The 26,264-nt window shown below is 46.2% G+C and overlaps 1 protein-coding gene across 3 annotated transcripts in view; it reads left to right on the forward strand.

Moving 5' to 3' along the window:
- Positions 1-17,749: 17,749 nt before the first annotated feature.
- Positions 17,750-26,264, forward strand: part of CALN1 (calneuron 1) — a 662,858-nt gene continuing 654,343 nt past the window's right edge. For 2 of the 3 annotated variants that reach the window (XM_034952089.3, XM_008963371.5), the window contains exon 1: positions 17,750-17,880. The gene's annotated coding sequence lies outside the window, so the exon portion shown is untranslated. The remainder of the gene's footprint in view (positions 17,881-26,264) is intronic. The other variant, XM_034952090.2, reaches the window with a different exon arrangement.

Here is a 26,264-nt window from a genome sequence, read left to right on the forward strand (position 1 = left end):
GCCATGAAGAGCAAGTAAAGTTATCCAGGAGTGTGTCCATCTGTACCCTGACCTCTGAATTCTTTCCTCTTTCTCAAGTTCTGGAGAGAGCAGAGAGAGGCATCTGAGATATCGTCCTGTGCTGTGTCCAGGACATTTGGGCTTGGTGGCCTGGACTCTGAAGTCTGAGCTGGACTGAGCATACCAGTGGGTGTTCCTCTGGGACCCTGAGGCTGGGCCTGAGTACAGTTGGAGACATCAAGAGGACATGGAGGTTCTTGGAATGCCATGAGGGTTGACATAGGTGGCACTGCCTCTGATTTCTGTCTGGGAGATTCTTAGGTTGGGTCAGGTCCCATTCTGGGACAAAGGGCACTGGTGGTCTCTGGTTTCGACATCTTTGCTATGGATGGCATCTGTCCCCAGGACTAAAAAGGAAGGATCTAAGTGAGACCCATTAGCCAACTTATCAGTGCCAGCTCCTCCTGTGGTTGGGAATATTGCTCTAACCTTACTAACTTCCCAAAGCTGGAGCTGCTCCAGTCACTGTTACTTGGGGCAACTGTTAATTTTAGAGTCTGCAGTGGGCTTTGCTCTTGCAGGTTCAATGTATGATCTTAGGTGGGCTTAGCAACTCTAAGAAAGGGTTAACTGCAGGGCTTGGTGGGACCTTGACCACACGGAACAGGGAGAAGAGGAATGTGTGGGATTGGCATGAAGGGAGGAGCTAGCAGTGGGTTCCCTTGGGATGCAGGTGGCTAATATGGACATTTGGTCACCATTGGAATATGAATTTCTATTATCCAGAGGCATCGAAGAAAAGATTAACACAGGCTTTGAAGTCAGGTCAGTATTGATACTCAGAGATAGCGTGGTCTAGTTCCACATGAAGGGAGAAACCCTTTTCTCTTCTTTTTAAGAGGCAGGGTTTTGCTTTGTTACCCAGGCTGGAGTGCAGTGGCACTGTCATAGCTCACTGCAGCCTTGAACTCCTGTGCTTGAGCAATCCTCCTGCCTCAGCCTCCTGAGTAGCTGGGGCTACAGGTGCATGCCACCATACTCAGTTAATTAAAATGTCTCTCTCTTTCTTTCTCTCTCTCTCCCTCCCTCCTTTCTTTCTTCTCTTTCTCTTTCTTTCTTTCTCTCTTTTTCTTTCTTCTTTCTTTCTTTCTCTTTCTTCTTTCTTTCTTTTCTTTCTTTCTCTTTCTTCTTTCTTTCTTTTCCTTCTTTCTCTGTCTCTCTCTTTCTTCCCCTCCCTCCCTCCCTCCCTCCCTCCCTTCCTTCCTTCTCTCGCTTTGTTATTTAGGCTGATCTTGAACTCCTGGCTTCAAGTGATCCTCCTGCTTCTAAGAAACCCATTCCTTTAAGTAGCCAGGCCAGGCCAGGAAAAGTGGCTCACGCCTGTAATCTCCACACTTTGGGAGGCTGAGGTGGGAGGATTGCTTGGGACCAGGATTTTGAGACCAGACTGAGCAACAGAGCAAGACCCCATCTATACAAAAAAATTTAAAAATTTGCCAGCGGTAGTGATGCTTGCCTGTGGTCTCAGCCACATGGGAGGCTAAGGTGGGAGGGTTGCTTGAGCTCAGGAGTTTGAAGTTGCAGTGGGCTGTGATTGCACTGCTGCACTCCAATCTGGGAGACAGAGTGAGACACTGACTCAAAAAAATAAAATAAAATAAAGTAGGCAGATCTCCACATTTCAAAACTCCAATGTTGGGGGGAGTACCACTGTATTCTGTGTGGATGGTGCTTCCTGAACTCCCAGAAAAATGCAGATATTCAAAATGCAAACCAGGCCATGCGTGGTGGTTGATGCTTATAATCCCAACACTTTGGGAGGCCAAGGCGGGCAGATCACTTGAGGTCAGGAGTTTGAGACCAGCCTGGTGAAACCCCATCTGTACTAAAAGTACCTGGTGGAACCTCATCTCTACTAAAAATACAGAAATTAGCCAGGTGTGGTAGTGGGTGCCTGTAATCCCAGCTACTGGGGAGGATGAGGCAGGAGAATCACTTGAACCCGGGAGGCGGAGGTTGCAGTGAGCCAAGATTGTGCCAATGCACCCCAGCCTGGGCAACAGAGCAAGACCCTGTCTCAATAAATAAATAAATAAATAAAAATGCAAAGCATTCTGGCTCTGTGAGCCTCAGTTTCCACACCTGAAAAATGGAGATTATAGTAGCTAACCCCACAGCATGGAGGTGAGAATTAAATGCACCTCACCTAGTGCATGTACCAGGTGCTGAACAGTACGCATAATTGTTGCTATAGTAATGTTCATTGATGGAAGACATGGGACTTGAGCAGAACTACGTGGATGGTAGAATCTGGGCAGTTGAGAGAGGAGAAGAAGACTTTCTGGTGGAGGCGGTGTGGTCTGGCTAGAGGAAAGTATGTGCCCGGCAAGTTCGGGCAGGCAGTGGCACAATCACGGTTGAACCCAGGGGTGTAACCCATGTGTAAATCTCTCCTCTTCCACAGACACTGTTCTCTAGAATTCTGGGGAAAAAGGAAGTGCATCTCACATCTGCCCCTGAATCTCCCACCTGGCAGGTGAACCTGCGTGGGGCAAGCTCCTCCCTGCTGTCCAGTCCCGCTGTGAGCTGCACTCCTTTGACTGCTGGTCATTGTCCCCCCAGCCCATTTGGACTGCGACCTCCTCAACAGTATTGTGGGATTTTCTCCATACTGCTCAACCTCATCAGTCATTCCCAGCAGGCACCGCACACCAGCCTTGACTAAAGATACAGGGACAAGCTGGTTGCGGTGGCTCATGCCTGTGATTCTAGCAGTTTGGGAGGCTGAGGTGGGAAGACTGTGGGAGCCCAGGAATTTGAGACCAGCCTGGGCAACACGGTGAGATGCTGGCTTTACAAAAAGATAGAAAAATAAGCTGGGCATGGTGTGCACACCTGTAGTCCCAGCTACTCAGGAGGCCAAAGCAGGAGGTATTGCTTGAGCAGCCTAGGAGTTTGAGGCTCCAGTGAGCTACAGTTGCATTATTGCACTCCAGCCTAGGTGACAGAGTGAAACTCTGTCTCAAATAAATACTTACATACATACATACATACATACATACATACATACATACATAAATTAAATAAAGGGACCACAGTGAAGGTGTGATGTAGTGAAACATATAGTTGGTCTTTGACCTGTTTCCTGGCACAAAACTCCTAAAGTCCTAAGAAACTCCAAAGCGCAAAGTGATGTCCTTTTTTTTTCTTCTTTCTTTCTTTCTTTTTGAGACGAAGTCTGTCTCTGTCACCCAGGCTGGAGTGCGGTGGTGCAATCTTGGCTCAGTGCAACCTCCACCTCCCGGGCTCAAGCAATTCTCCTGCCTCCGCCTCCCTAGTAGCTGGGATTACAGGTGTGCACCACCACGCTGGGCTAATTTTTGTATTTTTAGTAGAAACTGGGTTTTGCCATGTTGGCCAGGCTGGTCTCGAACTCCTGGCTTCAGGTGATCCACCCACCTCGGCCTCCCAAAGTGCTGGGATTACAGGCCTGAGCCACCACGCCCAACCCATATGAATTTTAACTTTAGATCCAGGGATACAAGTACAGGTTTGTTGTTAGAGTAGCAAACTGCTCCCCTCTTTAGTCCCCAGGGTCCATTATTCACATCTTTGTGTCCACGTGTACCCACTGTTTAACTTCTACTTATAAGTGAGAACATGCAGTTTTTGGTTGTTTCTGCGTTAATTTGCTTGGGATAATGGCCTCCAGCTGCATCCATGTGGCTGCAAAGGACATGATTTCATTCTTTTTTATGGCTGTGTAGTATTCCATGGTGTATTTATACCACATTTTCTTTATCCAATTCACCACTGATGGGCAACTGGGTTGATTCCATGTCTTTGCTATGGTGCATAGTGTTGCAATGAACATATAAGTGCAGGTGTCTTTTTAGTAGAACAATTTATTTTCCAGGGTAGACAGCCAGCAATGGGATTGGGTTTGGTGGTAGTTCTGTTTCAATTCTTTGAGAAATCTCCATGCTGTTTTCCACAGGGTCTGAACTAATTTGCACTTCCACCAACAGTGTATAATTGTTCCCTTTTCCCCACAGTCTCACCGATGTGTTACTTTTTGACTTTTGTACCCTTCGTGGGTCCGGTTCATGCTTCGAATCTGTCATGCCCCCTCATGAGGCATTCTATGGCATAGGTGTGCCACCTCACAGCCTAGGGAATGGGATAGAGAGAAGGAAGGAGGAAGGAGAGGGGAAGCTGGAGAGAGAGAAGTGAATCAGGGATGGTTGGAATGTGCTATTTCTGCTATTTGCAAATCCTTCAAAACCTTGAACTTCAGAGCCATGGAGCTGAACCCAGACTCAGGGTGATTCAAGAAGGAAAACTGTCTGTCCTGCCGTGGGGGGAAGCAAAACCTCTATAGGGGGCACCTCCCAAAGCCACATCCACTGAGTACATGTGGCCACAGAGCTGACCACAGTAGGTCAGAGAATGGGACACAAGGGCTGAGCAACAGGAAATTAGACCTGGTACTCAAGGGGAGACTTAACTCGAGATGTATACAATGTATCCCATGCGTTCACAGAAATCTCATGTGGCAATAAGGACTTCATTTTCTTTCTTTTTCATTTTCTTTTTTTTGAGACTGAGTCTCAATCTGCTGCCCAGGCTGGAGTGCAGTCATGTGATCTTGGCTCACTGCAACCTCCACCTCCAGTGTTCAAGTGATTCTTGTGCCTCAGCCTCCTGAGTAGCTGGGACTACAGGCACCTGCCACCACGCCCGCCTAATTTTTGTATTTTCAGTAGAGACGGGGTTTCATCAGGTTGGCCAGGCTGGTCTCAAACTCCTGACCTCAGGTTATCCACCCACCTCAGCCTCCCAAAGTGCTGGGATTACAGGCATGAGCCACCATGCCCGGCCAAGGACTTCATTTTCATCTCCATTTTACCACCTGTAGAATAAAGTGGATGTCTTTCCACCTTCATAAGTCACATCGTTTGGATGTTTGTCCCCTCTGAATCTCATGCTGAAATGTGATCCCCAGTGTTGGAGGTGGGGCCTGGTGGGAGGTATGTGGGTCATGGGGGCGGATCCCTCATGGATGGCTTGGTGCCATCTCCGTGGTAATGAGTGGGATTTCACTCTATTAGTTCATATAAGATGTGGTTGTTTAAAGGGTCTGATTTAAAGGGCCTCCCTCTCTTGCCATGTGATGCTGGCTCCCCTTTTCCTTCCACCATGATTGGAAGCTTTCTGAGGCTTTCCCAGATGCAGACGTTGGCTCCATGCTTCTTATACAGCCTGCAGAACCGTGAACCAAATAAACCCCCTTTCTTTATAAATTACCCAGCCCCAAGTATGCCTTTATATTAACAGCAATGCAAAATGGACTCATAAAATGAGAGAAGGCTATAGGTTGGAGACTGGACTTTGGTGATATCGGAAGCTGGTGGCTTAGTATCTTGCACGCCTGTATTCCATACACATGGAAGCTGTGTAATGTTGGGTTGCCTTTTCTTTAAATTGGAAAATATACATTTCCTTTGATGCAGCAACTCTTGAGCAAGAGTGGAGGGCTAGTTGCATCTGAGGCATTTTATTTCCACATTTAGGTCGGTCTAGCCTTTTTTTTTTTTTTTTTTTTTTTTTTTTTGAGACAGGATTTCACCCTGTTGCCCAGGCTGGAGTGCAGTGGCACCATCATAGCTCACTGCAGCCTCCACTTCCTGGGCTGAAGGGATCCTCCTGCCTCAGCCTCCTGAGTAGCTAGGACTATAAGGCCTGCACCACCATGCCCAGCTTAGCTTGCTTCTACAGGCAGAGATGAAGTGAAACAACTCTAGAAAATTTTGGCAATGTCAGGAAAATGAGAAAAATTAATAAATCATAACTTGTGTATTACTCTAACAAATAAGACAACTATTTACTTATTGGACAGACTGTCCCTTGATTACAGGCCATTAGTGGCTACAGGTTGTTGACATTTTGTTAGAATTTCACAGGTGTGAGGTTGAAAAATCACACATTTTACATCAGGGAGCTAAGCTCACTTCGCATGTTAATACAGAAATATACGACCAGGCGCGGTGGCTCACGCCTGTAATCCCAGCACTTTGGGAGGCTGAGGCAGGTGGATTACCTGAGGTCGAGAGTTTGAGACCAGCCTGGCCAACATGGTGAAACCCATCTCTACTAAAAATACAAAATTTAGCCAGGAGTGGTGGCACATGCCTGTAAGTCCAGCTACTCGGGAGGCTGAGGCAGGAGAATCACTTGAACCCAGGAAACGGAGGTTGCAGTGAGCTGAGATTGTGCCACTGCACTCCACACTGGGCGACAGAGTAAGACTCTGTCTCAAAACAAAAACAAACGAACAAAAAACCCCCAAAAAACCAAAACAAACAAATATATATGAATATATAAAAATATATTATATAATATATTAAATATTATATTATATATTAAATACAATATATTATGTATTATATAATGTTATATAAAATATATTATATAATATATAATATATTATAAAATATATTATATAATATATAATATATTATAAAATATATTATATAATATATAATATATTATAAAATATATTATATAATATATAATATATTATAAAATATATTATATAATATATAATATATTATAAAATATATTATATAATATATATTATAAAATATATTATATAATTAATATATTATAAAATATATTATATATTATATAATATATTAAATATAATATATAAAATAAAATACATATTATATATATAAATATATTAAATATATATATATTTATAAAACCAATTTTCATTTTAACCAGAATTTGTTGTGAGGCCACTCTGTACCAGGCACTAAGAATACGAAGGTGGCTGGGTGCAGTGGCTCATGCCTGTAACCCCAGGATTTTGGGAAGCCAAGGTGGGGAAGATTGCTTGAGCCCAGGAATTTGAGACCAGCCCGGGCAACATGACAAAACCCTATCTCTACAAAAAATACAAAAAGTATCGAGACGTGGTGGTGCATGCCTGTAGTCTCAGCTACTCAGGAGGCTGAGGTGGGAGGATCACTTGAGCCTGAGAGGTCGAGGCTGCAGTGAGCTATGATTGCACCTCTACACTGCAGCCTGGGTGACAGAGTGCGACCCTGTCTCAAAAAAAAAAAAAAAAGAATAAGAAGGTAAGGGCCACTTGCCACTTATGGAGGGACACCACCTTTAAAGAGTGGGGGACAGTCCTGTGGAGGGATGAATGGCTATGCAGTGTGGTGACTGTTTCAGGGGAATAGGTACCTCTCTCTCTCTGGGAGAAGGAGGAGGAAGAGGGAAAGGTGATCCTTGGGATAAGGTTTCCCAGTGAATGTGACATCTGAGTAGGGCCTTGATGGATATGTAGGAGTTCACTAGGGCAGCAAGGAAGGGCATTCCAGGCTGGAGGAACAGCACTCACTAAGGCCCCAAGGTGTGTACAGCTGACCTCTTCTGGGAGTTGCAAGTGGTTTCATGTAGCTGGAGACCATGTACTTTCAGTGGGAGCTGGAAGGAGATGAAGGTGGTGAATGGTCATTTGGTGCCAGCAGCTTATGAAAGGGCATTTAAGGCAGATTGTGGAGTTTGATTTTTATTCCAAACACTATGAGAAACAAATGTTTTGCATGTTAAAAAGACTAAGCTGCAGATCACCTGAGGTCAGGAGTTCGAGACCAGACTGGCTAATATGGTGAAACCACATCTCTACTAAAAAGGCAAAAAATCAGCTGGGCATAGTGGCACATGCCTGTAATCCCAGCTACTCAGGAGGCTGAGACAAGAGAATCGCTTGAACCCGGGAGGTGGAGGTTGCAGTGAGCTGAGATTGCATCACTGCACTCCAGCCTGAGCAACAAGAAGGAAACTCTGTCTAAAAAAAAAAAAAAAAAAAAGAAAGAAAAAGAAAAAAAAGACTGAACCAATTATGCATCAATTGTATACCCTTGTTCAAGTTTCCCTCATTACCTACTTGGGCTCTAAGACAGATCCCTTAGATATGCCGTATGGTTGAGGGATCTTTTATATTTTTATTTATGTTTATTTTTTTAGACAGGGTCTCACTCCAGTCTGCTAGGCTGGAGTACAGTGGAACAGTCATGACTCACTGCAATCTCAACTTCCTGGCCTCAGGTGCTCCTCCTGCCTCAGCCTCCCAAGTAGCTGGGACTACAAGTGCACGCCACCACTCCTGGCTATTTTTCTGTAGAGATGGGGTTTTACCATATGTTGCCCAGGCTTGTCTTGAGTTCTTGGGCTCAAGCAGTCTGCCAGCCTCGGCCTTCCAAAGTGCTGGGACTACAGGCATGAGCCACCATGCCTGGCTGAGGGATCTTTTATATATTTATTATTATTTTGGAGACAGGGTCTCATTCTGTCTCATGGGCTCGAGTGCAGTGGTGCAGTCATAGTTCACTGCAGTCTTGAACTTCTGGGCTCTAGCAAGCCTCTTGCCTCAGCCTTCTGAGTAGCTGGGCTGACAGGCGTGTACCACCATTCTTGGCTTATTTATTTATTTATCTATTTATTTATTTTTGTAGAGACAGGGTCTTACTATGTTGTCCAGGCTGGTCTAGAACTCCTGGCCTCGAGTGATCCTCCCACCTCGACTCCCCAAAGTGCTGGGATTATAGGTGCGACCCACCAAGCCCAGCCATGAAGGATCTCTCTTACAATGGTACATCTCTCTTTTTTTTTTGAGACTGAGTGTCGCTCTGTTGCCAGGCTGGAGTGCAGTGGCACGATCTTGGCTCACTGCAACCTCTGCCTCCCTGGTTCAAGTGATTCTCTTGCCTCATCCTCCCGAGTAGCTGGGACTACATGTGCGTGCCACCAGGCCCAGCTAATTTTGTATTTTTAGTAGAGATGGGGTTTCACCTTGTTGTCCAGGATGGTCTCCATCTCTTGACCTCGTAATCTGCCCGCCTTGGCCTCCCAAAGTGCTGGGATTACAGGCGTGAACTCACCATGTTAAGACACAGCTTAGCCCTATAGTGGCTTCCCCTCTCCCTCACTGTCAAGTTCACAGCCTCATGAATATCTCTTGCTTATTTCTCCTGCCTGACCTTGACTGGTCTCTCCCCTTGATTGATGTTGGCTTTTCCCCCTTGCTTGGAGCCTGGGAACCTTGGAGCTCATTCTGTTGGTTAGGAGCAATCTCTCCTCCATCACCTCATCAACACCTATGATCTTCCAGGTTCCAATGTCACCAACGCCCATCTCAGGAGCCTCCTCCATGTCCCCGGAGTAACTCAGTCCTCACGATGAGAACCAGGGGCTGTACTGTACATTTCTTCCTTTAGACACTTGTCCTCCTTTGCAATTGTTTGAAATTTGTCTTTCCTGCGAGCTCCTGCGCTCCAAGAGGGCTTTATCTCCCTCGTTTGTCACTGAGTCATAGGCTATGGGGTATGATTTGTGAATGAGTGGAGATAGGGGATTCATTGAGAGAAAAAAAATATATAATATATGTGCATAAATATATATATGTGTATTATATATACATACCTATGTACACACACACACACACACACACACACACACATATATATATATATATATATTGTTTCTAGAAACATGGCCTTCCTCTGTTGCCAGGCTGGAGCACAGTGGTGTGATCATAGCTCACTGCAGCTTCAAACTCCTGGGCTCAAGTGATCTTCCTGCCTCGGCCTCCAGAGTAGCTGAGACTACAGGTGCACTCCACCATGCCCAGCCAGAAATTTCTTGTAAGAGAGCAGAGGCCGGGCGCGGTGGCTCACACCTATAATCCCAGCACTTTGGGAGGCCAAGGTGTGCGGATAACCTGAGGTAGGGAATTTGAGATCAGCCTGACCAACACGGAGAAACCCTGTCTCTACCAAAAATACAAAATTAGCTGGGCGTGGTGGGGCATGCCTGTAATCCCAGCTACTCAGGAGGCTAAGGCAGGAGAATCGCTTGAACCCAGGAGGTGGGGTTTGCAGTGAGCGGATATGGTGCCATTGCACTCCAGCCTGGGCAATAAGAGCGAAACTCCATCTCAAAAAGAAAAAAAAAAAAAAAAGAGACCAGAGAAGAGATCAATAGGGCTTAACTGAAGCCAGCAGCAGTGGGAACGGAGAGGAGGAGACAGCTGAGGACCGGATTTCTAAGATAGCACAAATAAATCACATTTGATGTGGTGTGCTGGAGGAGTGGAGAGGGGTAGGACGATGATCTGAAGTGTTGCAAAGACATTTTTCTTCCTCTCCCCACATTTTTGCTCCTTCCTGTAGTGAAGGAATACTTCTGTTTTATTCTCTGGGCTTTTGCCTTTTTGCCAATCGCTTTCTATAGGGAGGAGAACTTGTGAATCCCTGACCTGAGCTGGGACCTGGATTAGTGGCAGGGTCTGGTGTCTGTGGTCAGAAAGTTCATTGCCATTCACAGCTGGTCACTTTATTGATCTTCCTGTTTTTTGGCAGACAGCCCAGTGGGACAGGGCTTTCATTACTTGAAGCTGGCCTCTTTTAGCTGCCCCTCTCTCTGTGTCTGGTGGGTGCCTGATCAAGCCTGCTCTCCAGGTCTCATCACCCCTGATGGTCTCCCTCCTCCCAGTGGAGACACCACAGTCATCTCTTAGACCTCCTAGCCTAGGGCAGCTTCTCCAGGCACTGCCTGGGGCTCCTCTATTCTTTGCATGGTTCTCAGAGCAGAGATCCCACAGATGATGAATTGAGAGCTGAATTAAGGCCTTCCAGTTCCCTAACAACCTACACCAACCGAGTTCTAAAAATATTAGTAAAACGTACGGACATTTACCTAACACACCTAACACAATTAGATAACAAGCTGTGCTGGTATTCCATTTAATTCTCCCAAAGCAAAGTTTTTTAGTTGCCCATGAATATATATATATATATATATATATATATAATTTTGGTTGTGAATTCACTACATCTAAAATTAGACTTGGAATATTGTTTCTTCTTGATATACTAATGTGGTTTAATAAATGACAAACACGTAATACAAGGATGTGCCAACGGGCTCCAACTTAAGGAATGATCTTAAAACTTCACTCTCTCTTATAATTCCTTTCATGTTTCCATGTTGACATTTATACTCCAAAGTGCATTATCTGTGCCCAGCTGTTCAGATTAGGGCTGCACCATGGCTATGAGAACACTCCAGTTTGGAATCTCCAAGGAAAATTCTTGTCCGGTCAGGAAAACAAAATCCACATGAGATGTTTCAAACAGATGGCATTTCATACAGAAGATTAGTTGCACAGGAACTGGAAAGCTGAAAAAACCCAGAGATTTGTAATTGCAAGAGTAGCTAATGAGATAGGAGGTGGGACTTGACTGTGGACCAGATTGAAGACTGGCTGAAACAGGGAAGAGGCACCTAAAGCATTTTTCCATAAGACATGCCCACCAGCATCATGACTGTTTACTATTGCCATGGCAACATCCAGAAGTTACCACCCCTTTCCAGGGCAATGACCCAGAAGTTACTATCCTTTTTCTAGAAACTTCTGAATAGCCTGCCCCTTAATTTGCATGTAATTAAAAGTGCGTATAAATATGACTGCAGCACTGCCCCTGAGCTGCTACTCTCCACACACTGTGGGGTAGCCCTGCTATGCAGGAGCAGTCACAGAGCTATAACACTGCCCCTTCAATAAAGCTGTTTTCTTCTGCCATCGGCTTGCTCTTGAATTCTCTCCTGAGTGCAGCCAAGAAACTTCCCAGCCTAAGCCCCAGTTTTGGGGTTCACCTGCCCTGCATTACTACTACCACTAGGGCTGGGGGAAAGAAAAGGAAGATGTGATTTGCCTGGCTTAGGAAGGGCTGGACCTCTGAGGGGTGCAGTGAGGCTGGCATCAGCAGAACCAAAGCTTGCTGGAGGCTTGAGCCAACTCTCTGCTGCTTTCCTTCCTCCTTGCCTTCCCATCTCCTGAGTCCTCCTTTGACTGAATCTAACAGGAAGCCGGCAGGTAGGAGCACTAGTAATTGTGGTCTGGAGAGCCTGGCCCCCACATTGCAGAGTCTCTGTGGGTATCCTGGAGCTGAGGGGCAATGGGAAGTAACCAGCACAAAACCAGATTTACATACAGGCCAATTTTGAAGCTCCACAAAAATCACTCCCACCTTAAACAGACATTAGGCCTCCTGGATTCTATTCTGATAAGCTTATCTCTTAGAGGTTCAATAAAGCTAAGCTCCCTGAATTAGTCTGTTTTGCACTGCTATAAAGGAATACCTGAGGCTGGGTCATTTATAAAGAAAAGGTTTATTTGGCTCACGGTTCCACAGACTGTACAAGAAACGTGACACAAACATCTGCTTCTGGTGAGGTGTCAGGAAGCTTCTACTCATGGCGGAAGGTGAAGGGGGAGCAGGCATCACGTGGTGAGAGGGAGGAAGGGAGAGAGAAGGAGGAGGAAGGTGCCAGGCTCTTTTTTTAACAATTAAATCTCTTGTTAACTAATAGAGTGAGAATCCACTCATTATCACAAGGAGGGTGCCAAGCCATCCATAAGGGATCCACCCCTGTGACCCAAACACCTTACTCTAGGCCCCACCTCTAACATTGGGGGTCACATTTCAACATGAGATTTGGAGGGGACAAATATCCAAACTGTACCACTGCTGCAGATGGGAATGAGATCAGAGCAGAGACCCCACAAGGAGTGAGTTGAGAGCTGAATTAAAGCCCTCCAGTTCTCTAATAACCTCCCCCATCCAAGTTCCAAAATATTCATAAAATATATTAACATTTACCTAACACACCTAACATAACCAGACAACAAGCAGAATATTAATATGTAAATTATCCATAGTCTTTTGCTGTGCTGGCATATTCCATTCAATTCTCCCAAAGTGAAGTTTCTTTTCCTTTAAAAAATTGATTGTAAATAGAGATGGGGGTATCACTTGTTGCCCAGGCTGGTCTTGAACTCCTGGGGCTCAAGTGATCTTCCCATCTCAGCCTCCCGAAGTGCTGGGATTACAGGCATGAGCCACTGCACCCAGCCCCAAAATAGAGTTTCTTAGTTGCTCCTGATTTTTTTTTGAATTCACCACATCTAAAATTAGATTTGGAATATTTTTTCTTCTTGATAGGTTAACTTGGTGTAATAAATGACAAACACATAACACAAGGATGTGCCAGGAATAAACAAGGTGGAGCTTCTCATTTGTCCTTGACTTGTCAATCACCAGGGATGGGGCAGATCATCTTGTGGGTCAAAGGGGTGCCAATGGTGAACCTTAGGCAGGAGCTGAGGGACCGTCTCTTTCTCTCTGGGTTTTGGTTTCTCCTGTTTGGAGGTTGATAGGTCAAGGTAGACATGAGGGTACTCCCTGGTGGTGGATGCTGTGGACATCTTACCAGCCCACAGGACCCTAGGGGCCCCAGGAGAGTTGAGTTCTTGTCTTTGGGCAGGTTACCAGCTGCAGCTTCTCTTCTTCTCCTTCTCCTCCTCCCCCTTCCCCAAATCCCCCTCCTACTCCCCCTTCCCCCACTCCTCCTCCTCCTTCTTTCTTATTTTTTTCTTCTTTTTCTCTTCTTCTTCCTCCTCCTCTTTCTTTCTCTTGCTCCTCCTCCTCCTTCTTCCTCTTCTCTTCCCTTCGCCCCTTCTTCCTCCTCCTCCTCTTCCTCCTTCTCCTCCTCCTCCTTCTTCCTCCTCTCCTTCTCCTTCTTCTTCTTCTTCTTCCTCTTCTTCTTCTTCTTGTTCTTCTTGTTCTTGTTCTTGTTCTTCTTGTTCTTCTTCTTCTTCTTCTTCTCCTCCTCCTCCTCCTTCTCCTTCTTCTCCTTCTCCTTCTTCTTCTCTATCTTCTTCTTCTCCTTCTCCTTTCTTCTCCTCCCCCTCGTCCTTCTTCTGCCTGGTCTAAGTTCTGAGGAACTGTGGAGAAAGCTGGGGGAAGATATGAACTGTAGCATCCTGGGGCACAGAGCTTCCACAAGGCCGTCATGGTGGCGACTATGGGGACATGATTGAGAGAACTCTAAGGGACTGGAGAAAGGGCAGAGTTGAGGCCACTGCTCCTGCCCCACGCGAGGATCCTCTAATCTCAAAAAAAGTTAGGGCTTTATTTTATTTTTATTTTCATTTTTATTTTGAAACAGAGTCTCACTCTGTAGCCCAGGCTGGAGTGCAGTGGTGTGATTTCTGCCTCAGCCTCCCGAGTAGCTGGGATTACAGGCATGCACCACCATGCCCGGCTAATTTTTGTACTTTTAGTAGAGATGGAGTTTTGCCATGTTGCCCAGGCTGGTCTCAAACTCTTGACTCAAGTGATCTGCCTGCCTCAGCCTCCCAAAGTGCTGGGATTACAGACGTGATCCACCATGCCTGGCTGGGGCTTGATTTTGTTAATGAAAAAGCAGAAACAGACCCAAAGATTTGAGGAGGACGTAGTAGGAATAGTGTTTGGAACTCCCCTCCAGACAATTCCTCGTCATGTGGTCCTTGTTGGCCATCTGTGCTGTGCCATCCTCTGTTGACCTGAGTCCACTTTACTTGGAGATGGCCCACTGGGCGCTAGGGGTCGGGGGGCTCTGGGATTGTGAGTCTGTGGACACTGTTTATGCCAGGTGTACATCCCCCACTTACAACCTCATTATTTCCCACACCTTTCTTTAAGGGGAAGAGAAGATGCAATATGCAAATCTCCTCGGAAAATGGAGGACAAGAAATTGCATGTAACTGATGTCTGACTGGGTGATGGCAGATTTTTATTTTTATTTTTAAAGACAAGAGCTTACTCTGTTGCCCAGGCTGGAGTACAGTAGCACCATCATGGCTCACGGTAACCTTGAACTCCTGGGATCAAGTGATCCTCCTGCCTTAGCCTCCCAAGTAGCTGAGGCTATAGGTATGCACAAACATGTTCAGCTAGCTTTTAAATTTTTTGTAAAGATGGGATCTTGCTATGTTGCCTAGTCTGGCCTCAAACTCCTGGCCCCAAGGGATCCTCCCTCATCAGCCGCCCAAAGCGTTGGGATTACAGGTGTGAGCCACAGTGTCCATCCTAAATAGCTGACTGAATATTCTTTTTTTTTTTTTTTTTTTTTTTTGAGACGGAGTCTTGCTCTGTTGCCCAGTCTGGAGTGCAGTGGTGCAATCTTGGCTCACTGCAAGCTCCATCTCCCAGGTTCACGCCATTCTCCTGCCTCAGCCTCCTGACTAGCTGGGACTACAGGCACCGGCCACCACGCCCGGCTAAGTTTTTTGTGTTTTTTTAGTAGAGACGGGGTTTCACCATGTTAGCCAGGATGGTCTCGATCTCCTGACCTCGTGATCCTCCCACCTTGGCCTCTCAAAATGCTGGGATTACAGGCATGAGCCACCGCGCCCAGCCTGATGGCGGATTCTTTGCTGACAAAGATTTTGCGGCCAGTGGGGGTGAGGGCTGTGGGTATCTGAGGGTGTGAACCAGGCAGGGGTAAAGTGGGCACAGAGGGAGGTTTGCTGGGAAAGCTCAGGGATTTTGCTGAAAGCCTACTCTTTCTGACATTGCCAGTCTGAGCTGGCCCAGTGCAGGATCCATTTCTTAGAGAAGTGGCTAGGATCTGGGAGATTGTGGCCATTCTGCTCCATCCCTCACGGACTCTGAGGTCCTTAGAGATGATCCTGCTCAGATTTTCTCAAGATTTTTAGGGCATGCCCTCTGCAGTGCGCCGTCCGCATCTGCCAAGAAGATTTGGTCAACCTTGGTGCTGAGATAATTGACAAGCTTTCTAAAAGTCCATATATCCCCTTCCTTCCTTTCCCTTTCTGTTAAGAGCATTACTGGCTTAGTTCAACCCTGTCTAATTTTTAAATTATAAACCCAGGCTCAAAAGGGGAAGGGGGTCAAATGCATGCTCTTAGTAGAGCTGAGATGGGATCTGGGGTTCACTCTGACACTACAGCCCACCTCCCTCCTGGACACCCCTGACACTCACTCCAAGGCACGTACCCTGGAGATCTCTGGCTTCTGAGCACCAATTGGCTGGATTTATTTCACGTGCTTATGAGGGGAAAATGGCATTAAAAAGATCATGCGGCCGGGTGCGGTGGCTCACGCCTGTAATCCCAGCACTTTGGGAGGCCGAGGGGGGCAGATCATGAGGTCAGGAGTTTGAGACCAGCCCGGCCAACATGGTGAAACCCTGTCTCTACTAAAAATACAAAAAATTAGCTGGGCATGGTGGTGCACATCTGTAGTCCCAGCTACTCGGGAGGCCGAGGCAGGAGAACTGCTTGAACTCAGGAGACGGAGGTTGCAGTGAGCCGAGACCACGCCACAGCACTCCAGCCTGGGCAACAGAGTGAGACTCCGTCAAAAAAAAAAAAAAAAAGATCATGCAAGGTGCCACCATATTGACTAAAGAAATATCTCTGAAAAACTGACTCCATAGTGTGGGATGCCAAGTGCAATGAGCTATTGTGAGGATGAGGCGTGGTGGTCTTAGCCAAGACAGGCTCACAAAGGGACCAGCAGCTGCTCAAGCAGGGGCAAGCAAAAAGAGGCAGCGTGGGAAGGGGGTCTCTGAGGCTGACCCTGTATCCCTGACACAGGAACTGTCCTTGACACAGATTCGTGCTCTGTCAAAGGCAGCCGGAGATGCCAGGAACTCCCAACACGGGTTTGCTCTTCCCCTCATCCCTGTGGCTACCTTTCTCTGTTCCACTCCTGGCCATGCTCTGTGTCACAACTATTTCTCTTGGTGATCTGCCTGTAATATGCAGGCAGTGTGTCTAGCTGGCTGCAGGCACATGGCTGGAAAAGTGGGCAAGTAGGTGTGTGTGCATGGGAAGATGTGTGTGCATGAACAGGCATCTATGGGTGTATGGGCAGACATGTGTGTACCTGGGTAGGTGTGTGTGTGTGGTATGGCAGGCATGTGTGTGAGTGTGCATGAGCAGGCATGTGTGAACCTGAGCGGGCATGTGTGTACCTGGGCGGGCATGTGTGTACCTGGGCAGGCATGTGTGTGTGCATGGGCAGGCATGTGTATACCTAGGCAGGCGTCTGTGTGTGTACATGGGCAAGCGTGTGTGTATGTGTGTACATGGGCAGGCACGTGTGTGTGGTATGGGCAGGCATGTGTGTGTGCATGGGCAGGAATGTGTGTGTACACGGGTGGGTATGTGTGTACATAGGAATGTGTATGCATATACACGAGCAGGCATGTGTGTGTACATGGGCAGGTGTGTGTACATGTATGGGTAGGCATGTTTGTGCGTGGGCAGGTGTGTGTGCGTGCATGGGCAGGCACATATGTATAATAGGCAGGCATGGGTGTGTGCATGGCAGGTGTGTGTGTACATGGGTAGGCGTGTGTGCATGCAGCTTACATAAGTGGCAGTGCTCTCAGGAGGGGAGCACACAGTACAGACCAGGTTTCCCACTTTCCCCAGGCAGTGTCCCGTGCAGCCCCGTGTCTGAAGAGGGTGTCACTGATGCCCCCTGCCTCCACGGAGCCCCGCTCTTTCCCTCGGTCTGGAAGACAGCGAGCAGGACCTTGGTACTTCCTAGGGTAGGCAGTGCGTGGGTCCACAGCCCTGTGGTTCCGATTCAAACCATGCAGCACGAGAGACTCCGGTGTTTCTGGCTGCACTTTTCCACCTTCCCAGCCCCGTTTTCTTGCTGGAGTGAGAGGGCTGCAGGAAGCTTTCCCAGCAGCAGGAGCAGCAGCCAGAGCAGACACGGCAGCAGCCACGGCAGCAGCACTGGCACCCTTCAAATTGGGACTCTAGCCCTTTAAATCTGCTCAGTTACCAAAAAAGAAGAGGCATCAGACCCTGTTAATTAAAGCTCGCCCCGGTCCATCATTCTGAGGAGCTGCAGTGCCCTGCTCCTTCCTGATGGCTTAGAGATTCTCCTTAACTCCCAGCCATGGATCTTGGAGAATTTCCCCCGAGATCAGCAGGAGGTATGACCCTTGCCGATGACACTCTGAAGCTTGTGTGTCTCTCAATCAATGATATAACTGACTGCATGGATGCTGCCTGCCTTCCCCCTTCTGCTTTTCCTCTTCCCCTCTTCCTCCTCTCCAATTTCCCAGCTTGTGTTTAGTTGAGACAGAATCAAGTTTTAATGGGTTTCCGAGGAAGGGGAGGGGTAGGGAGATCTGGAGGTGGTGGTGGCTCTTGGCACGTTTGTTTTGGCCCTAGCTTCACCCAGCTGTCAAAGTGGTTTGGAGGAGTGGGGAGACACGCTTCTTTCAGCTCTGGCTCACACAAAACCATTTCCTCCCGGCCGGGTCCCTTCCCCTTGGAGATAATGAAAAGGGCATAACCCTGACTTGACTTGCCTGTCAAATCGGTGCCCTGCCACTGGGTCAGAACATGGCTGTGTGGCTGCACTCCTACGTTATTGGAAAACTCATTCCATACAACTTTCCCTGTAAGTCGTCCCGGAGGAACATCTTGCCGACACCTGTCCCCCCTCCCCGCCCCTGCCCTCATTCTCCCCTCGTCTTTACTCTCTGAACGCTGCTCCTTTCAAATGCTTGCTGTATGATTTCAGGAATTCCTAACCCTGTCCCTTGTGCCTTTTGAGGAAACTCACTTCTAGCCGAGTCTCAGGTTCTGTGGCAAAGAGTTGTTTTGATTCAGGAATCTGCTCTAGCCTGGCAGAGAGAAGGAGTAGATTTATCTTCTTTGTACATTGCATTGTGTAAATTGTACTTGGGCTCAGAGAACATCTATCTGCAAATCCTTCATTGATTTGTTTTTGACCCTCACGGGGTGACTTCTGGGTGAAATGCTCTTTCCGAGTCATACCCAAAGGAAAGATTTCCTTTCCGTCAGCTTGACACGACTCCACAGACATCCCTGAAAGTCAGACTTGGGCAGAGGGAGGCATTTTCATTGGCCTGAGTGACAGTCATCTCTGGGGGTCCCAGGGGCATGGGTTCTTGTGGCTTAGGGGCAGGGTTCTAAGGACTTCCAATTCCCCACCTGGGAGAGGAGCTTGGGAGGGGAAGTGCTTTTACTGAATTTTCCAGGGGCTTTAAAACACGCTGAATGGTTAACATCCCCGTTCAAGTCTTGAGGGGGATCTGAGCCAAAACACAGCTCACGTGAGTAGAGATTTTCCCCCAAAGTGATTGCCTGCAGAGTTCTGAACCATTTCCATGAACGGTAGTTACCGCGTTTGCAGCTAAATCCCTTTGCAATCCCCCAGCCAAGGATGGGCACTTTCTCTGGATGAATGTCCCGGAAGTCAGCCTGTCTGCTTCCTAGACACTGGGGGTGCAATGCATTTTGTATGATCAGAATCATCAAACTCTCCGCTGTGGCAGAAACTCTCTGGTTTAGGAGAGACCATTCAGAACTTATGAGTGAAGCGCTTGATGGAATGAATTCTTATCCCCATGCCCATCGGTGGATCTGTGTGGTTGATTTAAAGATTCTAAAGAAGTAACCCCGGGAGAGATGTTTCCTGCAAACAGAAACTCAGCATGGAGGCCTTGGTCATGCTGGTTAAAGGGAGGAGGCTTTGGGGAGGGTGGCGTTGGAGGTTTGAGGTCATTTTTAAAGGTCGTGCTCTCAGCTGGTCTGTGAGGGTCAGATTCTCTCCTGGAGCTGAGGGTAGAAGCGGACTGAGGCCATGGTTAGCCGGGTGAGTTCCTTGAGCTCACAGACTGTTCAGTGGAGAAGGTTCGTCCACACAGCTATAGTCACCTCTTCCTGTGTTGCCTGGTGGCCCAAAGGTCAACAGCCTTCTTTCACTTTCTAGGGGAAGCCAAGAGAGGCTTGAAATAGATGTCACTAACTGTGTTTTTGTATCAGCTGGGGCCCATTAACAATAAGTAATTAAGTAGACTGTTCCTTTGTGTCAAATTTTCTTTTCAACTTAATGTTGTGTGTGTGTGTGTGTGTGTGTGTGTGTGTGTGTGTGTGTGTTTAATTCACTGATGGCTGCTGGCTTTCAAGAAGCTGTAAGCAGGTCCCAGTGGAGTTTGTTTAGATCTGGCAACTTTGTGTAGTTCTGTGTTCCGTTGACATTTCTTTAATGGCCGTGGTGGGCTCTTAGCTTACAAGGTGGTGGGAAAGGCATGGCCTTTGGGGACCAACAGACCTTCACTGGAGTCTCAGCTTCACCACACAAGAGCACGTAGCCTGGGCTGCTGATTAATCTCATCGGGCGGGCGTCAGTTTCTCTGTCTGTAACATGGTAGCATTGTCAGGATTAAATGGAGTCATTTAGCTGAAGTCTGTGTATGCAGCTGGTACAAAGGAGTATCTCTTCTTTCAATTGCAGCTGCCTTGAGTTAAGTCAACATTAACACAAAGGATTGGACTGTTTAAATAGTTATAGTGACTCCTGTACTGACTGCCGGACTGTGCCTTTTCTGAGGGCAGGGATGGCCTCCTGCCTGTCACTCTATCTCTCCCAAAAGCTAGCAAAGGGCCTGGCATGGCGTGGAAACAACATAAAAGTTTATTGAATGAATACACACCAGTCTGTGGACACATAACCTTCAACATAGGTGGTTTTTAATGACTGAGCAAAACCAATTCTCACTCAGTTTACTTAAGAAATACAGCTGAGCCAGTTAGATCGAAGAGCCTTGTGACTGTAATAAATTGGGATTAAGATAGATCCATTTGTGGGGAAATTTGAACTGTAACTAAAAAAACGTCTCCTGCACTGGAACCTGTACCGGGTGCCTGCGGACTCCAGGAGTGCCCTGGGAGCCGTTCTGATTGCTAGCAGCCTTCCCTCTTCATGTGCTACTTCCTCTTTTTCATGCTTTGAAGAAGAGAAGAGGCTCTGAAAGGGGAGAACCGCTCTGAATGGAAAGAGGAGCTTCAACTGCTACTCTGGTGCGTAGTACGAGTCTATCAATATATCAATCCATTAAAAAAGAGTAAGTTGGTTTGTGTGGAGACACTTAGTACCTACTGGGGAGAGTCATTGATTTAATAATTTTTTAATTAATTAATTTAGTTTTTGAGACAGAGTCTCACTCTGTCACCCAGGCTGGAGTGCAGTGGCATGATCTCTGCTCACTGCATCCTCCACCTCCCAGAGGTTGCAGTGAGCCGAGATCACGCCACTGCACTCCAGCCTGGGCAACAAGAGAGAAACTCTGTCTCAAAAAAATAAAAAAGTTGATCAAAGATAATCATCATCATAAAAGTGAATACCACCACCTAACATTTGCAGAGGGTCTCTCTAGCTAGGGGCTGGAGGAACCCACGTGAGATTGGCTGCCTCCTGTTCTCAAGTAAAGGGATGGGGGCTAAATTGTGTGTGTCATAGGATACATGAGGCATGAGTCTAGTGGATCATGGGAGGATGATGATCTTGGCCTTGGGAAAGGCTTCTTTCAAGTAGATGATCCCCAAACTGAGTCCCGACAGAGGTGGCTATGAAGCATCATCCTAGGCTGAAGAAATTACACATGCAAAGCACAGAGGTGAAAGAAACACTCGAGGGAGTGGCAGCAAATCTGTCTGACCATTATGGGAGGCAATGTGATAAAAGAAGAAGCCGGAGAGGAGACAGGGGTTAGATCCTAAAGGACCCGGGGTGCGTGAAAGGCGGGCACTTCATTTTGAAGGAGATGGAGACACTGAAGGATTTTAAGCAACGGAATCACTTGGGAAAATTGAATTGAACAAATACGCACTGAGCATTTATCCTTTACCAAACTGTGTCCTACGCACCTGGATGCAGCGGTGAACACAACACTCAAAATCTCCTGCTCTTGCAGAACTTGCAGGCAGAGAAGAAGACAAAAAAATAAGTCATGAAAGGTAAATTGTACATAGCACGTCAGACGGTGACACACGCTCTGGAGAGAAATGCAGCTGAGGAGGAGGACGAGGTCCTGAGACAGTGATGAGGCATTCGTGTGTCTGTGCAACTCTTAATAATGCTCAATCCTAAGTGCAATCCTTAACAAAGTGCAATCCTAAATAACTGCAACCCTACATAAAGTGCAATCCTAAATAAGCACAACCCTTAATAAAGTGCAATCCTAAATAAGTGCAACCCTTAATAAAGTGCAATCCTAAATAAGTGCAACCCTTAACAAAGTGCAATCCTAAATAAGTGCAACCCTTAACAAAGTGCAATCCTAAATAAGCACAACCCTTAACAAAGTGCAATCCTAAATAAGTGCAACCCTACATAAAGTGCAATCCTAAATAATTGCAACCCTGAATAAAGTGCAATCCTAAATAATTGCAACCTTTAATAAAGTGCAATCCTAAATAAGTGCAACCCTACATAAAGTGCAATCCTAAATAATTGCAACCCTTAATAAAATGCAATCCTAAATAAGTGCAACCCTACATAAAGTGCAATCCTAAATAAGTGCAACCCTTAATAAAGTCCAATCCTAAACAATTGCAACCTTGAATAAAGTGCAATCTTAAATAAGCGCAACCCTTAATAAAGTCCAATCCTAAATAAGCACAACCCTTAATAAAGTCCAATCCTAAATAAACACAACACTTAATGAAGTCCAATCCTAAATAAGCGCAACCCTTAATAAAGTCCAATCCTAAATAAGCGCAACCCTACATAAAGTGCAATCCTAAATAAAATTCAATCCTAAATAAGTGCAACCCTCCTAAATAAGTGCAACCCTAAATAAAATGCAATCCTAAATAAGTACAATCCTAATAAGTGCAACCCTAAAGTGCAATCCTAAATAAGTGCAATCTTTAATAAAGTGCAATCCTAAATAAGTGCAACCCTACATAAAGTACAATCCTAAATAAGTGCAGCCCTTAATAAAGTGCAATCCTAAATAGAATGCAATCCTATATAAATAAAGGTGGCAGCAGAATGAAAACTCTTGGAGGCGTTGTAAGAACTTTGGCTTTTGCTTTGAGTGAGGCGGGAGCCAGCGCTGGGCTCTGAGCAGAGGAGAAACATTTTTAAATGATCCTCCTCACTGCTGTGTTGAGGAAAGATTGTGGGTGGGCAAGGTGGGAACAGGAAGGTCAGCTAGGAGGTGAACATTTAATCAAGGCGAGAGGTGATGGTGGCTGGCCAGTGGGGTACCAATGGAGGTCTGCCAAGTGCTAGGATTCTGAACTTTTTGTTTTTTTCAGGATGGAGGCAATGGGATGTGTTGATGGGTTGGTGAGTTGTGTGAGATGAGTCGAGGATGACTCAAGCTTCCTTGGCCTGAGACGGGGACAGCTGTGGGTGGAGCAGGTTTGGGAGGAGAGCAGGAGTCGGGTGTTTCTCATGTTAAATTGGAGACGTCTGTTGAGGCTCCCGGTGGAGATGTTGAGTGGGCAGTCCTGGGTTCACGAGAGAGATTTGGGCTGTAGACAGCCTTGGGAATCATCAGAGTACAGATGGTATTTAAAGCCATCTCAGATGAGATCATCAGGAGATGGAAGAGACGACGAACTGAGTTCTGAGGCATCACAGCTATTTACAGGTTAAAAAGATGACCAGAAACCCAAACCAGGAGATCGAGAGGGAGGTGCTTCCTTCTTCCTTGCTCAAGACGATTCGCCCTGTTTGTACATTCTACGTCCTCATCTCTCCTGGGACCAAGACTTATAGCTCATTCTCCCAACTTTTTTTTTTTTTTTTTTTTTTGAGATGGAGTGTCGCTCTGTTGCTCAGGCTGGAGTGCAATGGTGCAATCTTGGCCCACTGCAAACTCTGCCTCCTGGGTTCAAGAGATTCTCCTGCCTCAGCCTCCCAAGTAGCTGGGATTATAGGCGCATGTCACCATGCCCGACTAATTTTTATATTTTTAGTAGAGACGGGGTTTCATCCTGTTGGTCAGGCTGGTCTCGAACTCCTGACCTCAGGTGATCCTCATATCTCGGCTTCCCAAAGTGCTGGGATTACAGGCATGAGTCACCGTGCCTGGCCCTCATTCTCCCAATTTTTAACTTATTCCTTTCTCCTGGCTTCTTCCCACCTCCCTGTAGGTCTGCTCAGATCTTTCTCATCTTAAAAACAATCTTCCCTTAGCTCCTACTGACTCCTTTAGCTTTTGCTTTCTTGTTCTCTTTTTCTTCACAGATAAACTTTTATTTCTTTCGGCATTCATCAAACAACTGCTGCATACCAGGAGTAAAGAACATGGAAACAAAAGACAGATTTTACCCTACTTGAAAGAATATTTATTTACACCTTGTCTACTTCCATAAAGCATTTTGGATAGCATTTTTTGACATGTATATATAATGAAATATAAAATATATGATCATAAACTAAACATAAAAAATTTTGTACCAAAAAATTTGTATTTGTATTCTAAAATACAATTTAGAACAGAGGAGCAAGATCAGTACAAAAAACAGAATGCAGAAATAAAGGTCATAAGATTCTATGGTATTATTATTATTGTTTGTTTTTGAGACAGAGTCTCGCTCTGTTGCTGAGGCTGGAGTGCAGTGGTGCGATCTCAGCTCACTGCAACCTCTGCCTCCTGGGTTCAAGCAATTCTCCTGTTTCAGCCTCTGGAGTAGCTGGGATTACAGGCATAAGCCACCACACCCAGCTAAGTTTTGTATTTTTAGTAGAGATGGGGTTTCCTCATATTGGCCAGGCTGATCTTGAACTCCTGGCCTCAAGTGATCCGCCTGCCTCAGCCTTCCAAAGTGCTGGGATTACAGGCTTGAGCCACTGTGTCTGGCCAGATTCTATTTTATTTTAATTTTGAGAGACAAAGTCTCACTATGTTGTCCAGGCTGGTCTTAAACTCCTGGCCTCGAGTGATCCTCCCACTTTGGCCTCCGAAAGTATTGAGATTACAGACATGAGCCCCTGTGCCTGGCTGGTCATAAAACTGTATAAGAATATAATTGAGCCTCTAATCTGATCAGAACTTTCTGGTCAGAAAACAGAAAATGGGGATTTCTTAAAAAAATTTACCAGTGCTCTGAGATCATCATTGTATGGGTGAATACATCTTTGGGTTTTGGGTATTCTGGGTGCTACCTAACCAGGACCCAGACCAAGAAATAGGACATGGTCTGCACCCCAGTGCCACCCCGTGATCATTTCCAGTTGGTTCTCTCTCCGGGGACTGACATTAACCATTTGTCTGTTTTAAACTATTTTGGGAATTGCTTTCTGAGTTTTGTTGTCCGTGAGATGATATGCTAGTTCCTTAAGGAAAACCAAAGCTTTCTGGCATTTAATTCTAAAAGAATACAGTTGATCCTTGAACAATTTGGGTTTGAACTATAAGGGGCCACTTATACATGGATCTCTTTCTGCCTCCACCACCCCTGAGACAGCAAGACCAACCCCTCTTTTTCTTCCTCCTCCTCAGCCTCCTCAATGTGAAAAAGACAAGGAGAGTCCCGGCACAGTGGCTCACGCCTGTAATCCCAGCACTTTGGGAGGCCGAGGCAGGTGGATCATGAGGTCAGGAGTTCAAGACCAGCCTGGCCAAGATGGTGAAACCCCATCTCTACTACAAATACAAAAAAATTAACCAGGCATGGTGGCGGGCGCTTGTCATCCCAGCTACTCAGGAGGCTGAGGCAGTGAATTGCTTGAACTCAGGAGGCGGAGGTTGCAGTGAGCCGAGATTGCGCCATTGCACTCCAGCCCGGGCGACAAAGCGAGACTCCATCTCAAAAAAAAAAAAAAAGAATAAACGACAAGGATAAAGACCTTTATGATGATCCACTCCCATTTAATGAATAGTCAATATATTTTTTCTTCTTCATGATATTTTAATAACATTTCCTCTTCTTTAGCTTACTTTATTGTAAGAATACAGAATATATTACATGTAACACACAACATATGTGTTAATCAACTGTTTACGTTATCAGTAAGGCTTCCAGTCAACAGTAGGCTATTAGCGGTCAAGTTTTTGGAGATTCAAAAGTCATATGTGACTGGGCATAGTGGCTCATGCCTGTAATCCCAAGACTTTGGGAGGCTGAGGTAGGAGGATTGCATGAGCTCAGGGGTTTGATACCAACCTGGGCAACATGGCGAAACCCCATTTCTAGAAATAATTTTAAAAATTAACTAGTTATGATGGTGTGTGCCTGTAGTTACAGCTACTCGGGAGGCTAAGGAGGGAGGATCACTTGAGCCCAGGAGGCTGCAGTGAGCTATGATGGCGTCACACTCCAGCCTTAGCAACAGAGTGATGCGCTGTCTCCAGAAAAAAAGAAAAAGTCGTATGCAGATTTTCAACTGCATGGGGTAGGGGGAGCAGCACCCCTAACCCCCACAGGGTTTGAGGGTCAACTGTATTTTCTTCTGGGGTTTCCTTTAAGGAATGTTGAAAAGTTAGGTAGCTTGTACCTTGTCTATTTCCATTACATACTTTGGATAGCATGCAAATTTTTATGT

This window comes from Pan paniscus, chromosome 6 (genome assembly GCF_029289425.2).
Source record: "Pan paniscus chromosome 6, NHGRI_mPanPan1-v2.0_pri, whole genome shotgun sequence".
Lineage (NCBI taxonomy): Eukaryota > Metazoa > Chordata > Mammalia > Primates > Hominidae > Pan > Pan paniscus.